This window comes from Camelus bactrianus, chromosome 23, assembly GCF_048773025.1.
Source record: "Camelus bactrianus isolate YW-2024 breed Bactrian camel chromosome 23, ASM4877302v1, whole genome shotgun sequence".
NCBI classification, from domain to species: Eukaryota; Metazoa; Chordata; class Mammalia; order Artiodactyla; family Camelidae; genus Camelus; species Camelus bactrianus.
In genome coordinates, this window is record NC_133561.1 from 18,912,599 (window position 1) to 18,927,563 (window position 14,965).

Here is a 14,965-nt window from a genome sequence, read left to right on the forward strand (position 1 = left end):
CATGGTGGGATGACATGCCCTATCAGATACTGAGATATATGATGAAGTTACAGCAAACAATAAAGACGGGGTTAGCAAACAGATTGCCAGAGGAGTCTAGATACTCTGTAATAGCTCCATACGTATATGGACACTTAAAAGAGGACAAAAATATCCTACAAAGTAATGGGAAAAGGACAGGCTCCAATAAACGATGCAGGGACAACTGGTATGGTGCCAGTTTTGGACTACTGTCTCTCATCCCGTTTTGCCCTTCTGTACTCTGTGCTGGAATCCTTGTCTTAGAGTCTTCAAACTACAATTCCCAGGTTCCCTTTCCAGCTGGCTTCCTATTAGGTCCTTCCAACAGTAGATGTTATGGAATGTCAGGAGGTGCGAAGCTATCCTCTTCCTTCCTTCTTCTTTCCTCCTCCTCCTCTCACCCTATCCCTCCCTACCCCTCCCCTTTCTTTCACCTCTCTCTTCCCCTCTGCCTCTACCTCTCACCCCTTTCCTCCCTCCCTCCCTCTTGACCTTGATCTTTCATTCTTTTAGCTTCTTACAGGGTCTCTGGAAATGGCTACATCTCATTAACTGGCTCAGCAGCAGCTACAGCAGACTCTCTCCCGCAGTCCTAGCACCTGCCATGCTGCTCCACCCTCAGTGAACACAGCACACTCCAAGCTGTGAGAAGCTCCTGGGCTCTGGCAACACGACTTTCTACATCTTGCTTCTCCAGTCTCAGGAGTAAGTGGTGGCTGCTTTCTGTGGTTCCTACATTTTGGATTATCACTTCTTTCTCTTTTTGCTCCTTCCTCCCAATACTTTGGTAAACAGTTTCCAGTATTGAGCCCCTTCTGTTTTCCAGAATGTACCTCAACATGTATAGTTGGTGTCTTGAGTGAGATTCTAGGAAGTAGACCTGTGATTCTGATATGTGGAGTTGACTTATTTCAACTTGAACAGTGAAGAACTCACTGCTGGTCGAAACAGGTACTGTTAGTCTGCGGAATGCAGAGGCGTCTTAACTACTCATTGTCACCTGTGCTTCTCTGGGATAAAGTGCCTACTGAAGAAAGGCTTTAAGAAGAGGTTGCTAGTGAATCTGACTGGCAGTGTAGTAATGAGGCCTATAATGGTTGTGGATTGGGATGACTTTTTCTGACTGTGCTGGAGAGATCAAAATTTTAAAAACAACAAGCTTAGTGTTCTAAAGTCTCTTTTCAAGATAACAATTGGAGAAACAGAAAACTCCCGGGGCAATCCTAGCAGGATTGTTTCTTGTAATTGTGGGCAGAGTTCCATGAAAGTTGAATCTGGAGCCCCACCCAGTCTCTTACATAAAAGACATGGCATTGAGGGGAAGGAGCATATTTTAAAAGGTATGTTTGTATATAATTGGACAAATCTGACCACCTTGAATTTCCAAATAGCCCTGAGCTTCCTCACCAAAGAAAGCAGCTCCTCCTCCTGTGTCTGAAGAGACTTGTTTCCCTTTGATTGGAGAGCCTGTAGTCATGTCATCAGAAGCAACTGACCGACAAGGAATGCTCCTCTCCCTCCCCAGGCACCCCGCTACCACCTTTCGTTACCCCCAGATGCAGAACTACAGTCAGACCGCAAACACCATATGGGGACTACCTCAGGAAGAAATAGCTTATGTATCTTGAGCAATATGTGCAGGAATTAAGTCTAAAGTCATTAGGGCAAGGAAGAGGGAATATAATGCTAAATCAAGCTGAATTTTTCAATATGGGTGCACATAGCAGAAACTGTGGATTTAATGTTTTAACCTGAGAGCTGAGAGTGGCTGTAACAATTTGATTGCTTGGTTGACTGAAACCTAGATTCAGCTGTCTCATTCAATGAGGTTGAGATGTCAGAACTTCCCTGGTATGATGAAGAGGAAAGAATGCAACGATTTGAGATTAAAAGTTTTGTAATATCTTTCATGTGCTACCACATTCCCATAACCATCCCATCTCCATAATATCCCTCAGGAGACACCCCTGTTATTAACACCAAAAAGCGCTGTAGTGAGGGGAGCATCACTACACCAAGAGTGCCTTGAAAAACCCTGGGGGCTCTGCTCTTCAGATCCAGAGAGGATGATGAGGTGCCAGTACTGAACCCATTCTCTAGTTTCACTGGGAAAGATGAGATCCCAGAGAGGTAGCACTTAAACCTCCAGAGACAAGGTAGGAACAATAATTATAATGAGTAGCAAAGACAATGTGGCAGTCGGAATGTTTTGACTTCAGACAATCATTAATTTTTTCTGTTATCAATTTGCAAGGACCACCAGAGCAGTTTGCTTTCACCTGGTAGAGCCAGCAGTACACCTTCACCATTTTGCCTGTGGGCTGTCAGTTCTCCTGCCAAAATCTAGCCTTTGCAGATCTTGATCACAGAACATCACAACGGTCCACTACATTGATGATATCATACTAAACTAACGTGGTGGAAAGCAGCTTCAGTGATTTTGTAAGTCTGTATCTGCCAGAGAGTGGGACCTACTACAAAAGCGAAGTTTCTGAGTTACAATAATGTAGAGGATTGGGGGTTATTCTCTCCAAAGTGAAAGGCGAGTTGCTGCACCTAACAGAACCTGTCACTAAGAGCATGGCACAGCACTTTGTGGACTTCCTTGATTTTTGAGGTGGTGGTACCGCATTTGATGGTTCTACTTCAATCCACTTACCAAATAACCTCTAAGGCTGTCAGTTTTAAGCTGGACCAGAGCAAGAGAAGGCTCTGAGTCCCAAGCTCCAACGCAGGCTGCTCTGCCACCTGGGTGTTTGAAATCTTTGTGGAAAACAGAGACACTGCATGGAACCCTTGACATTCATTCAAAAATCACAATGAAGATCCCTAGAGTTTAGGAGCAAAGGCACTACCTCTTTTGCAGATAATTTTTTTGTTGTAATTAGCATCTGACTTACAGCAGAGCTGCCCAAGATGAACTGAGTGTTATCTAATTCATCAAGGCATTAAGTTTGGTATATGAAGATTCAATTCATCATCAAGTGGAAATGCTGTATACAGATACCAGGTTCAAATAAGTTATAAAGGCTCAAATCAGTTCCCTGAGGAGGTGCAGGTTCCCATGACACCCATCCTTGCTGCACTGCTGCCTCCATCAGTTCACACTTTTGGTCTTACAGGGATTCTTTGTGATCAATTGACAGAGAAAGAGAAAAAAGTGCCTGCTTTACAGACTGTTCTTCATGACATGCTGGCCTTAGCCAGAAGTGGACTAAGCAGTAGAGCAGCAAGATCATTCTTGAAAACAACAAGAGTAAATCCTCCCAATGGCCAGAACTTCAAGAACTACGCCCGATTTTCCATTTTATCTGGATGAAAAAACAGCCGGAGGTACAGATCTACATTAATACAAGGACGTGGCTAATGGTTAGACCATATGGTCAGGTGCTTGATGGAAATATTAGAAAACTGGTAACAAAGAGTTATAGGGAAAAGGTATATGGGTATAGGGTATATGGCTGTACCTCTTGAGATAGGTGGAATATGAAGATACCCGTGTCCCATTTGACAGCTCCTTAAAAGGGCTTCTACTGCAAAGGTAGTTCTTAATAATCAGGTGGATAGAATGATTTATTTGGGAATGCCAGTCAGTCTCTTTTCCCAGCCACCCTGGCATGTGATCAATAAATTTATCTATTGATCGATCGATCGATCGATAGATAGTTATATAGATATGTAGGAAAGGACAGAGACTATTTATGGATTTAATAAGGTGGATTCCCTCTCACTAAGGATGATCTGGCTACTGCCAGTGCAGAATGCCTAGTCTGCCAAAAGCTACTGCCAACAGCAGAGACCCCAAAAGTCCAGTATTTCCTAGAGAGACCAACCAGCCACCTGGATTGAGGTTGATTATATTGAATATTTTTCATTATGACAGGGAAAATTATTTGCTCTTACCACAACAGAATACACACACACACGTATTCTATAATCTATATTTATGTAAATATATACTTACAAATATACGTGTGAAACATATGTGTGTGTATTTGTATGATTAGCCTTCCTTCTCCATGATGTCTCTTCCAGAATCCACCATCCATGGACTTAAGAATGCCTTACTTACTTTCCTGGTATCCTACACAACATTGCTTCTAACTGAGGAACTCATTTTACAGCAAAGAACATGGCAACGTGCTCAACTCCATGAAATCCACCAGTCTTACCATATACCCTAACAGCCAGAAGGAGCTGAGCTGACAGAATAGTCGATGGTCTAATGAAGTTTCAGTTAAAACACCAATTTACAGACAAGCCCAGGATGTTGGATACTGTCCTATGGCTGTGGTTTGTGCTCTGAATTAGTGATCAGTATGTGATCCTCTTATACAAGACTTGGCGAAAAAACACTTAAACATGCAAATTCAAGTCATGAAGTTAGAAAAGACTAGCATCCAAATGTTTAATAAACTCATTAATACATCTTAACAGAAAAGGCAAATAAACAGCAGAAAATCTAAACAGGCAAAAGAAGAAATCCAAATGGCCAAAAAAAAGCACATGATCTTGTGCTCAACTACATTAGTAATCAGAGAAATGAAAATTTAAACCACAATAAAATATTACTATGCATTCATCAGACTAGATGAGTTTTTAAAACTGATAATACAAATGTTGAGCAGGACACAGATGACAAAAACTCCTACACTGGGGAGTAAAATGTATATAACCACTTTGATAAGCAGTTTGTCATTATCTAGTAAACTTAGTTATCTTTTTCCAGCCTATTAATTTCAAACTATTTTTTATCATTCAGATCTTTTGTAAACAACATAGCATGGATAGTTTCTGTTTTTTCCTAAAAATCCTGTCTTATAACTTCTTTCATTAGAGCTTTTAGTTTAATATAATTACTGATTTATTTGGGTTTAACTCTACCTTTCTACTATGTGCTTTCTATTTGTATCAACTGACCTATATTCCTTTCTTGTCTTCCTTTAGATTCCTTACATTTTTTTACTCCATTAGCTAGAAGTTACACCCTCATACTACTTTTTAGTGGTTTCTAAAAAATTACAGTATGTGTCCTTGACTTAACCAAAGTCTAATGTTTTCTCTTACTCTCCTCCCAGAAAATGCAAAAATCTTAGAATTTCTTAACTTCATTTCATTTCTCCTGATTTGCACACTATCTTTCTTATGTATTTGTATACTTTAAATCCCATGAGATTATTATCTTATATCATCAGTGTTCACTTAGATTTCCCACATGTTTACCCTTTCTCTTGTTCGTTTCTCCCTGCATTTCTGAACTTCTATCTGGGATCACTTCCCTCCTGCCTAAAGAACTCCCTTTAGTATTTTCTTAACAGTGGATCTGCTGATGAGGAATTCTGTCAGCTCTTGTTTGTCTGAAAATGGCTTCATTTCACCTTCAGTTTTGAAGTATAGAACTTTCACTGGAAGTCTACACTGGCAGATGCTTTAATTCAGCACTATGAGGATTCTGTTCATTGTCCTCAACTTCCATAGTTTCTGGTGAGAAGTCAGCTATTATTCTATTGTTGCTTCTTTGATAATCTGTTTTACTTCTCTATACAGCTCTTTCTTTTTCCTTTATAGCAGTCTTACTATGATACATCCAATTTAGGGTTTCTTCTCATTTACCCAGTTGAAGATAGGTCTCCTGGAACCGGTGGTGGTGTGATGTCTTTTATCTGTTATGGAAAATTCTCAGCAACTATCTATTCAACTATTGCTCCTGACTCATTCTCTGGCTTCTTCAGAGGCTCTAATTCCATATATGTTAAACCTTTCTGTGTCCCCTTGTCTTTTACCCTCTCTTCTATTTTCCATTCTTCTGACTCTGTCACTTCTTCCTGGGTATTTCCTTCTGAATTTTCTTCCAGTTTATTAGCTCTTTCTCCAGCTGAGTCTAATCTGCTATTAAACCTAACCACTTAGTTCTTCATTTCAGCTACGTCATGTTTTATGTACAGAAGTTCTTTTTTAAAAATCCTAGTTTCTGTACAAATTCTTACTTTTGTTTTTCTTCTTTCTGAATATATGAAGCATATCTATTTGAAAGTCTGTATCTGATCATGCAAGCTATTATCTGGGGCTCTGTGTAACTGTTTGAAGTATATGTTGTTTCTTTTGGTTTTCCTTCACGTTGTTTCTATTTCTGTATGCCTGATTTTTAAAATTCAGTGTTGAACACTGTATATAAAAGGTTATTGAAATAATGCATAGGAAAATATTCTATTGGCTAGGCAAAGCAGCAATCCTGGATCACCTTAAGTCAATTTCAAGAACTGAGATGTTTTGTGCTGAGTTTCGGTCTACCCCAGTTCACCCTACCTCCTAGTGTGCAGCCCCTTGGGGTCACAACTCAAAGTAGAGGGGATTATCAGGCCTCTATTGTTAAGCCCTAGACCCAATATTTGTCCCACAGTCCCATGAAGCTGTCCAAAGTCAGCTTCTCACAGCTTCTTTTGAAATCAGTGTACTGGGAAGAGTTGATGTCAAAGTATAAAATACCTTCAATAATAGGGTAAGAAATATTGACTTCATCTCCTGTCGAGAGGATTATGCTTCATTAAAAGTACTCTCACATTTGTAGAGAGCATCACAATCATACTGTATTGGGTCCCTCCACATGACCAGATAAACCATGCGAATTTTTTTTTACAGTAGAATCATCTAAGAGTGCCTGTGTGCTGTGACTTGCTTATAAGTTCTATTATTGTCAGGGTAATATTGGCTCTGATCTCTCCTGTAGGACTTATGAAGAATGTTGCTGCCTGTGTCTTGTACTAGGGTAAGAGTTGGTGGGGAAGACGTACGTGAGAATGAAGGCAACATATAAAAGGGCCCCAGGGCAGGCCACTCCACTCTGCTTGGCTAAATTCAGAATCAAGAGAGTCACCATGAAAAAAAGGAACAACAGTACCTGCTGTAGAATAAGGCTGCAAAGGAGCTGATTTGGCTGAAGTTTTCAAAAGAGCCTCTGGGACACACAAAGGCACCAGGGCCAGCCTTCTCTGGAGCTAGAGCTGTCAGGCAAAGGTGAGCAAGTCACCACTGCACACCCTTCCAGGGCCAGAGGCAGGCATCCCCCTTCTCACCATCTCTTTGGTTCTGCCTGCTTCTCCCCAAGGTCTTCTGGTCTTGAGCTGTCTTACCTACTACACAGTGATAGGGAGCTACCCTAATGCCTAGGCTTTTCAGGGCACTCCCAGATGTCACACATTTATTTTTCTGTCCACATAAACAATTAAGGTAACCCTGAAATTCTAATACTTTGACAACCAAATTACCATTTTAAAAAGATATTACAGTAAAATACGTGTAACAATTTACCATTTTAATTATTTTTAAACGTACAGTTCCATGACATTGTGTATATTCCAACTGTTGTTCAACCAATCTCCAGTACTCTTTTCATCTGCAAAACTGAAATTCTATACCCATTAAATAATAACCCTTCATTCCTCTCTCCCTGCAGCCTCCCGTGACCACCATCTTACTTCCTGTCTCTATGAATTTGATTATTCTAGGTCTAAGTAGAATCATACCCTATTTGTCCTTATGTCACTTAGCCTAATGCCTTAAGGTTCATCTGTGTTGTAGCATACATCAGAACGTAATTCCTTTTTAAGGCTAACAAATATGCAAGTGTGTGTGTGTTCCATATATATCACATTTTGTTTATCCATTCAGTGGACATTTGGGTTGTTTCCACCTTTCGGCTATTGTGAATAATGTTGCTACATACACTGGGATACAAATGTCTTTTCAAGTATGTCCTTCCAGTTCTTTTGTGTACATACCTAGGAGTGGAACTGCATATGATAATCCTATGTTTAATTTTTTGAGGAACTGCTACACTGTTTTTCAGAGCAGCTGCACCATTTTACATCCCTGTCTGCAATGCACGAGGGTTCCAACTTCTTCATGTCCTTGCTAACACCTGTTACTTTCTCCCTCCCTCCCTTTCTTTCCTTCCTAATACTGGCCATCCAAATGGTGAGAAGTGGTATCTCACTGTGCTTATGATTTGTTTCCCCAGTAATCAGCCGAACTGCCTTTTCTTTGGTCAGATTTGACATCTAAGCTGCCTCTATATCAAGACTCAGAAAAAAAAATCCTTTGCTAGACCACACGTGAAATTTTGGTTAAAAAGAAGGTAAGTGCAATCAGAATCAACCAGAGGGGTTGCTGGGCTGACCAGTCTGCGTGCGAGCCTTGGGATACTTACTGGAGAAGGTTCTGTTGTGACCTCTAGGCCCAGATCAAGGCATGTGGGTGGAGCATCCTCCTCTTAACCCCTCACCATCTCTGAGGTACAGTAACATTCACTTCACAAAGGCTAGGGGCCTTTTTACTATCGGGGACAATTTGACGCTAATTTCCAAGAGGTGCCATCTTTCAGTTCAATGTGTTTCACGGGTCACATGATCTTCGATTACTAAGGTGACACTCAGGACAATTTCATGGCAAATTGAGTCCCAAATTACAGCCCCTGAAGGGGACCATGTTAACAATGGTCTGTAAGAGCCCAGCAGGAGGCCTGAGCCAAGTTACACTGCAATCAAATACGGTCACTAATGTAACATTTAAGTAAGAACAAGAGGAATGTATTAAGTAAGACACATGTGCTGATCTCCTTTCGGAAAAAGAGGGCTCAAATCACCATAGACACCCCCGGATTCCAGAATAATAAAGACAGAATTATTTTTGCATGAATTGGGCTTTCCCTGTAGCTGAGTTAAGATGCACGACCCACTGTAAAGGAATTAGAATTTCTTTCTTACTTCCTCCCTTCCCTCCCTCCCCTCTTTTTTTTCCTTCCTTCCTTCCTTTCTTTCTTTACCACTCTGATTGTTTTATTCTTCGTGTAGGCACTTTACATTTTACTCCTTAGATGTGAGAAACCAGTGCCTCTAGAATAACAGAGTGTGAGGAACACTGACTGGGTAATTACTAAGCAAAACCTGTAAAAAATAACAAGCATCACCGATAGACTAATTTCTGAGATATTTCAGGATTTGAATGCCCCTGTGCATAGCGACGTGATGAGTTTTGCAAGATGCTGGACAGACAGGTCTCCTACATTGTGAGAATCTCCTGTAGAAGCCAGACATTGATGCTGTTGTTCGTGTGACTGCACGTGCATTTATAACCATGAATGTGAAACAAAAACAAGAATTAGATAAGAAAACTGACTGTGCCGCATCAAGCAATAGGCCTCTGTGATTTAGGGAGCTTTTTCATACATGAAATATTGGGCTATTACTGGATTTTTATGAGTTTTCAGGGACCATTACTCATCACATTTCAAGCACATGTAAAAACCGTGGTCTGAGACTTTATAGGTTTGCACTTCCCATGTACGGAGTATGCATTTCTAACTAATTAAAAAAGATTAAATATTATCTAGTTCTTTACTATTCAGGTTTTCTTTAAAAAACTTCTGATTCTCTGTTATGTGACTATTGAACACCTTTACCGACTGAAAATACGTGCGCTTTGTGCAAGACCCTGTGCTGGGCACTGGGACACAGACATCGCAGAGCCCATCAGAGCTCACTATCCAGTAGTGAAGACACAGGGGGGCAAAACAACAACGTGTGATTTTCAGTCACTAAGCATCCATCTGCTGGATGCTGAAGACATGGGATGAGCCTTCCACAGAGTCCTCATTACCAATCCCCAGAAAACAGAGGGTACTTGACTCTCTCTCTCTCTCTCTCTCTCGATAGGAAAGTGAAGAAATTAAGTGTTACAGGCTGAATTCTGTCTCCCCTCAAATTGATACGTTGAAATTCTAACCCCCCAGTGCCTCAGAATGTGACTGTATTTGGACATGGGGCTTTTACAGAAATGACTGAGTTAAAATGAGGCTATTAGGATGGGCCCTAATCCAATCTGACTGGTGTCCTTAAAAGAAGAGGAAATTTGGACATACAAAGGAATGGCAGGGGTGTGTGTGCACAGATAAAAGACCATGTGAAGGGGCAGCAAGAGGGTGGCTGTCTGCAAGCCAAAGAGAGAGGACTCAGAGGAGACCAGCCCGGCCAGCACCTTGATTTTACATTTCCAGCCTCCAGAACAGTAAGAAAATACATTTCTGTTGTTTAAGCCTGTGGTATTCTGTTATTGCAGCCCTAGCAAACTAATATATTAACCATCTGACTGGTGTCCTCTTAAAAGAAGAGGAAATATTAACCATTATTTCTATTGGCTTTTTAATGATCTCAAAATTCCAGAAAAGTTGCAAGTATAGGACAAAAAAAATTTTTTCCTGAATTATTAAAGAGTAAGTTGCTGACACACTAGAAAGTTTCTGAGCGTTTTCTATAAACAAGGCAAAAATTCTAATGGAGCTAGAGAGGCTAGCATTTTAGAAAAACAAGGGTTGGTTGAAAGCTCTTCTTGAGAAGATCAAAGTGCAGGCATTGCCTGAGGATGTGGGATGTCAGTGAAAACGACCAGACTTCTTGTGTCTGATCTCTACCATAGCATTTGTGACCTTGGGTAAATCACCTCTGCATCCAATGACAACTGGACTAAATAACTTCTGAGTTTGCTCTCTACACAAGCATTTTGTGATTTTATGTCTGAGGGACATTTTTTTCTGCCATGAGGTTAAAGGGCAAAAATGATTCAGTCCTGTCCACGAGTGCCGAGTGCCCTTGCCCACCATCCCTCCCCCACCCCGTGCTTGCCAGCCTGCAGCCTTTGACAGGGTGTCCAGCCCCATCTTCCTCCATTAGCCAGACGCCTCCTACCCTGCAGCCAAGCCAAGCCCCTGGCAGCCTGTTCCCTCATGCCCCGGAGCTCATGCTACTTACTCTGTGCCAAATGCCCTTCTGTCTGAAGTTTCTTCTCATTATTCCTGAACTTTCCAAGCATCTCCTCCTCTGTGCTGCATGAGCACCTATCCATTCCCCTCAAAACTGATTACATCAAAATATTTGCTTCTTTATTTGTCTTTCTTCCCACTAGACTCCAAATCTCTGGAGGAGAGGACCTGGCTTTTTCCCCCCTCTGCAGCCTCAGCTACTGACACTGCTTGGCGCACAGTAGGTTATCAGTGGAGAACTCCACCTTCAGAACTGTGGGCCAGAAAGTGTGCTGGGCTAGGCAGAGAACGATCCTGCCTTTGGGGAGTTCTGAAGCCAAAAGGCGGAGAGAGATAAAACAGGCAATCACCACGGAAGGGAGAGTGATCACTACAGTGGTAGAGGTAAGCTAGAGATGATAAGGAAGCTCACAGAACGGCGCCTTTCAGACTTGGAAAGCCTTCCATTAAGCTGGGTTGACACACTTGGACTTTGCCAACAGTGTCTTACCAGGGCAGGTGTTGAAGAAATGTCTGCTGAACTCTAAGCTCTGTAAAGATTTGGACCATGACTGCCTCATTCACTGCCGTTTCCCCAGCTTCTAGCATATCTGACACACTGCGGTAAGCAATAAATACCTGTGCAATGAGTGCATGAATGAACCAACAACCGGGTCCTCCTTCCTATGTTTTTCAAATGCTTTTCCCACCTTCCCTCTCATTTTCTGACTTGTCCTGTCCAAAGATGTGAGCTAATGCTTACCTCAATGGGGGTGGGTCTGAAGATCAAAGACACTAATAAATATGAAAGCACTTAGTATAGTATAAAGTACTCTATAAGCATGAGTTACTACTCACCACTTCTTCCCTTCCAAGAACTGCGCTGGGTGAAGCTGGACAGGACTGACCTGGTTGGGGTTCAGATACCCTCAGGACCTACTTATGCTCCTGTCAATGAAAAAAAAAAAAAAAAAGACTCAAGCATTCGCAATTTACCATTCTTTAGAAGTTTTGTACGTTTTAATAAGGACCTTAGAGATTCCTTCCTTTGCAAGGAGAAAAGAATAATTCAGGTGCAGTAATTAGGGTTCATCCAGTCACTGCTCCTATGGACAGCCCTAATGAGGGCTTCTCTATTCTTACTGCGCTCTCCCAAAGAGAGCTCTTATTAGAGAAAAAGGAGTTCCAGTCATGGTGGGAGGTGGCCCGCATTAGTCAGGGTTCTCCAGAGAAAAAGAAACGGCAGGATGTGTGCACCTATGGGAAAAGGATGCCGATTTATCTAGTGGGTCGTGGCTGAATCATGCTTAAATTATGAGGGGCAGCGAGGGGGGCTGTCACCGGCCTGGAGCCTGAGATGGCTCAGGCGGCTGCAGAGGCGCATCCTGCAGTCAGCCCGTCTGTGCCTGAGTGACTTACAACATGCCATCAGGGAAAGGGAGGACACCTTCCCTGCAAGAACCCCTGAGCGGAAAAGTCGCCAGTCATTTGCCGTGGTTTAGGAACAGTTGCTGGGGTACAGGGACAGACTAGGTGACCTCATGAGAGGTGCGAGGAGCCTGAGGGTTTGAGTCCCTCCCTTCTCCGGGCTGGCGCGGCCCCCATTGTCTCAGGTGCTTACTCGGGGATTTTACAGCGCACCCTCCCCTGCCTATTAAAAATCACGTGACGCTGAGTGACGTGAAGACGGACCGGGACGGATGAAAATATTCTCTATCCCTGGCTCCCCAGACACAGCCTCAGGGAGAAAAGGGGCCCGCTGGGAACTGGGGGTTAATCAAGTCAGCTCAGGTTTTCAGACGTCCAGACGGGAAACTCGGGGGTCGGGAGCTGGGAGCTTGAGAGACGCTGTGAACAAAGTAAAACGAGTCTCCTCTCAACCTTTGAACCTTTCTCACCTCCAGCCTCCTCTCCACTTCTTAGAAAGCCAGGCCGGTCGACCTGTCTGCCATCCCCTCCAGGCACGCCTGTCTTCTGAAGCTAAGACGTTTTCTTTCTCCTTCACAGTTAAAACTTTCCAGAAAGATCAGCAGCCCGAGGCTGGTGTCTTCCAATTAGCCAGCACTGAAGTTACTCAGGGTGAGGGCAGCGGCACTTCCCGGGCAGTGCGCGTGGCCGGGCGGCCTGGGGTGTGCGGAGGCAGAGGCTGAGACGCGGGGCGCGCGGCAGTACGGTCCGGAACCCCCGGGACCCCGGCTGCCCGCACCGCCTCCGCCGGGAATGGAAGTGGAGGACGCCGGACGCCAGCGCAGGCGCGGAGCACGCCCTCGTCCCCACGCCCTCCTCCGCGTGCGCGCCGGAAGCCGCGGGCGGTGCTACGGCCACGCCCTGCGAGGGGCGGAGCCGGGCGGGACCTCCGTCGGCCCCTCGCTTACGCGAACTGCGCGGGTCCTCCCTGCCCCCCTCCCCCACCGGTGGGCCGCCTCGGCCACTAGGGTGGGATTGCCTCTCCTCTGACCGGACCCTGCGAATACACAGTGCGGTCTCGAGCCGTAATTCCTCGTTTCTCAGAGCACTGGTATTCGGTAGAGGCTCCATGACCACCGGCTTCTTCCGGCGGCGTTGAAATGGAGCATCAGGGCTGCAGGAGGCGATGCTAGCAGGTGCTCATTTACTTGAAAGCAGTCAGTATGGACGGCAAAGAGCCGGAGCTTCCGTGTACACCTCAGGGGTGGTTAGTTAGCATCTGCATTGAAGCCTGAACCCCCCGTCCGGGAGTGGTTAGTCAGCACATTAAGGACTCTGGTACACACCACAGAAGCCCCCCGTAATAAGCACTTCAAGTTTCATTACCTGAATCAAACCAGGAGGCTCATGAATTAATATATAAGGCATTTAAATTATATTTCTCAGTAAAATAGGAGGAATTGAAGACATGTGGTCGACTTGAAAAATACAAGCTCCACCTACCTTGCCCGAGGTGGGTACATTTGCCCAGCGAGCCGGGAACTGTCCCTCTGGAGCGAGGCCTGGGGTCTGGTGCTCCATTTGGACACGTGTCCCCTCCACGCTAAGCAAGGCTGGCCGCTCTGCCCTCAGAGCCGCCTGCCTGCGCGCCTTCGGCGGGGGTGTCCTCCGAACGCCTGAGGACGGAGAGCAGGCACAGCCACGGGACGCCGGGAGCCTCTGGGCGGACCAAGTTACACCTGCAGCAGAATCGCCCCCAGGCCTTCTCAATCATCCACCTGGGGGCGGGGCTGAGGGAGGGGGCACGTACACTCGTCCTCCGAACGTCCGTCAGGTGGAGGCCACTGACGTTCACAAAGGAGTGGACACATGCTGAACGAGGCCACTGGGCAACAGGCACAGTCTATGGGAGAAATGAAGGCCTGTCGGAAGAGTCTCTGCTCTAATTATTAAAACAAATGCCTTTCACTCTACTGCCTTACATCTGGAGAGCACGCAGCCAATTCTAATAGATTCTGACATCCTTCTGCATACAGCGACTCCTTTCATCCTCAGAACAAGCCCGAGAGACCCAGGCCAGACAGATGAGGCTTCAGTTCTACACAGACAAGGAATCTGAGCCCAGAGATATTCAGAGACTTCCTCAAAGTCCGCTGCGAGAGGCAGTTCTCAAACTGGCACCCAGGCTTCGCCGCTCCTTGGTCAAGAGTTAAGACGCATGTCAGAATTCTCAGGGAAATGCTCCCAAAACGTGTATATCTATAATGTATATAAAACTTCCTTTCTGAGAGTGACTACTTAAACCCTCTGATCTTACCACTTACATTGTGGGCAGCACCATGCTAGACGCCAGGGGCCATAAGACCTCCAACCCTTGGGAGAGTTGCAGAACCTACTGCCCAAAATACGCCAGCTCAGCATGAGGATTATTGTGAGCTAAAGGCACCCGAAAAACAGCAGATGCAAGAAGGGTGTTTTGATCTCCTCTTTTCTCCCTAAAAACAGGAGATACAACTTCCAGGTGAAAGATGCCCTCCTAGTACCAGGAGAAAAGAAACATTCTTATCATCAGGGATGGGGAGTCAAGGCTGAGAGAAATCTGCACCAACAGTTTTGTTAAAAGAATTCATCTTCCTTTAGCCTCCCCACACATTTTAGTTCCATTTCCACAGCTGCCTCTTTGTTCAGCCGAGTTTAAAAGCATTTAGGTTTCCCCACTTCTTTGGGTCTTCATTTTTTAATGAG

At 44.3% G+C, this 14,965-nt stretch overlaps 1 long non-coding RNA gene across 3 annotated transcripts in view; it reads right to left on the bottom strand.

Annotated features, from left to right (window-relative positions):
* LOC105083665 (uncharacterized) overlaps positions 1–13,128 on the bottom strand; it is a 61,280-nt gene extending 48,152 nt beyond the window's left edge. The window contains exons 1-2 of one of the 3 annotated variants that reach the window (XR_012501833.1): positions 12,712–13,128; positions 11,672–11,761 (exon numbers count right to left, since the gene is read on the bottom strand). This is a non-coding gene — a long non-coding RNA (uncharacterized LOC105083665). The remainder of the gene's footprint in view (positions 1–11,671; positions 11,762–12,711) is intronic. The other 2 variants (XR_012501832.1, XR_836627.3) reach the window with 2 other exon arrangements.
* Between the last annotated feature and the right edge of the window lie 1,837 nt (positions 13,129–14,965).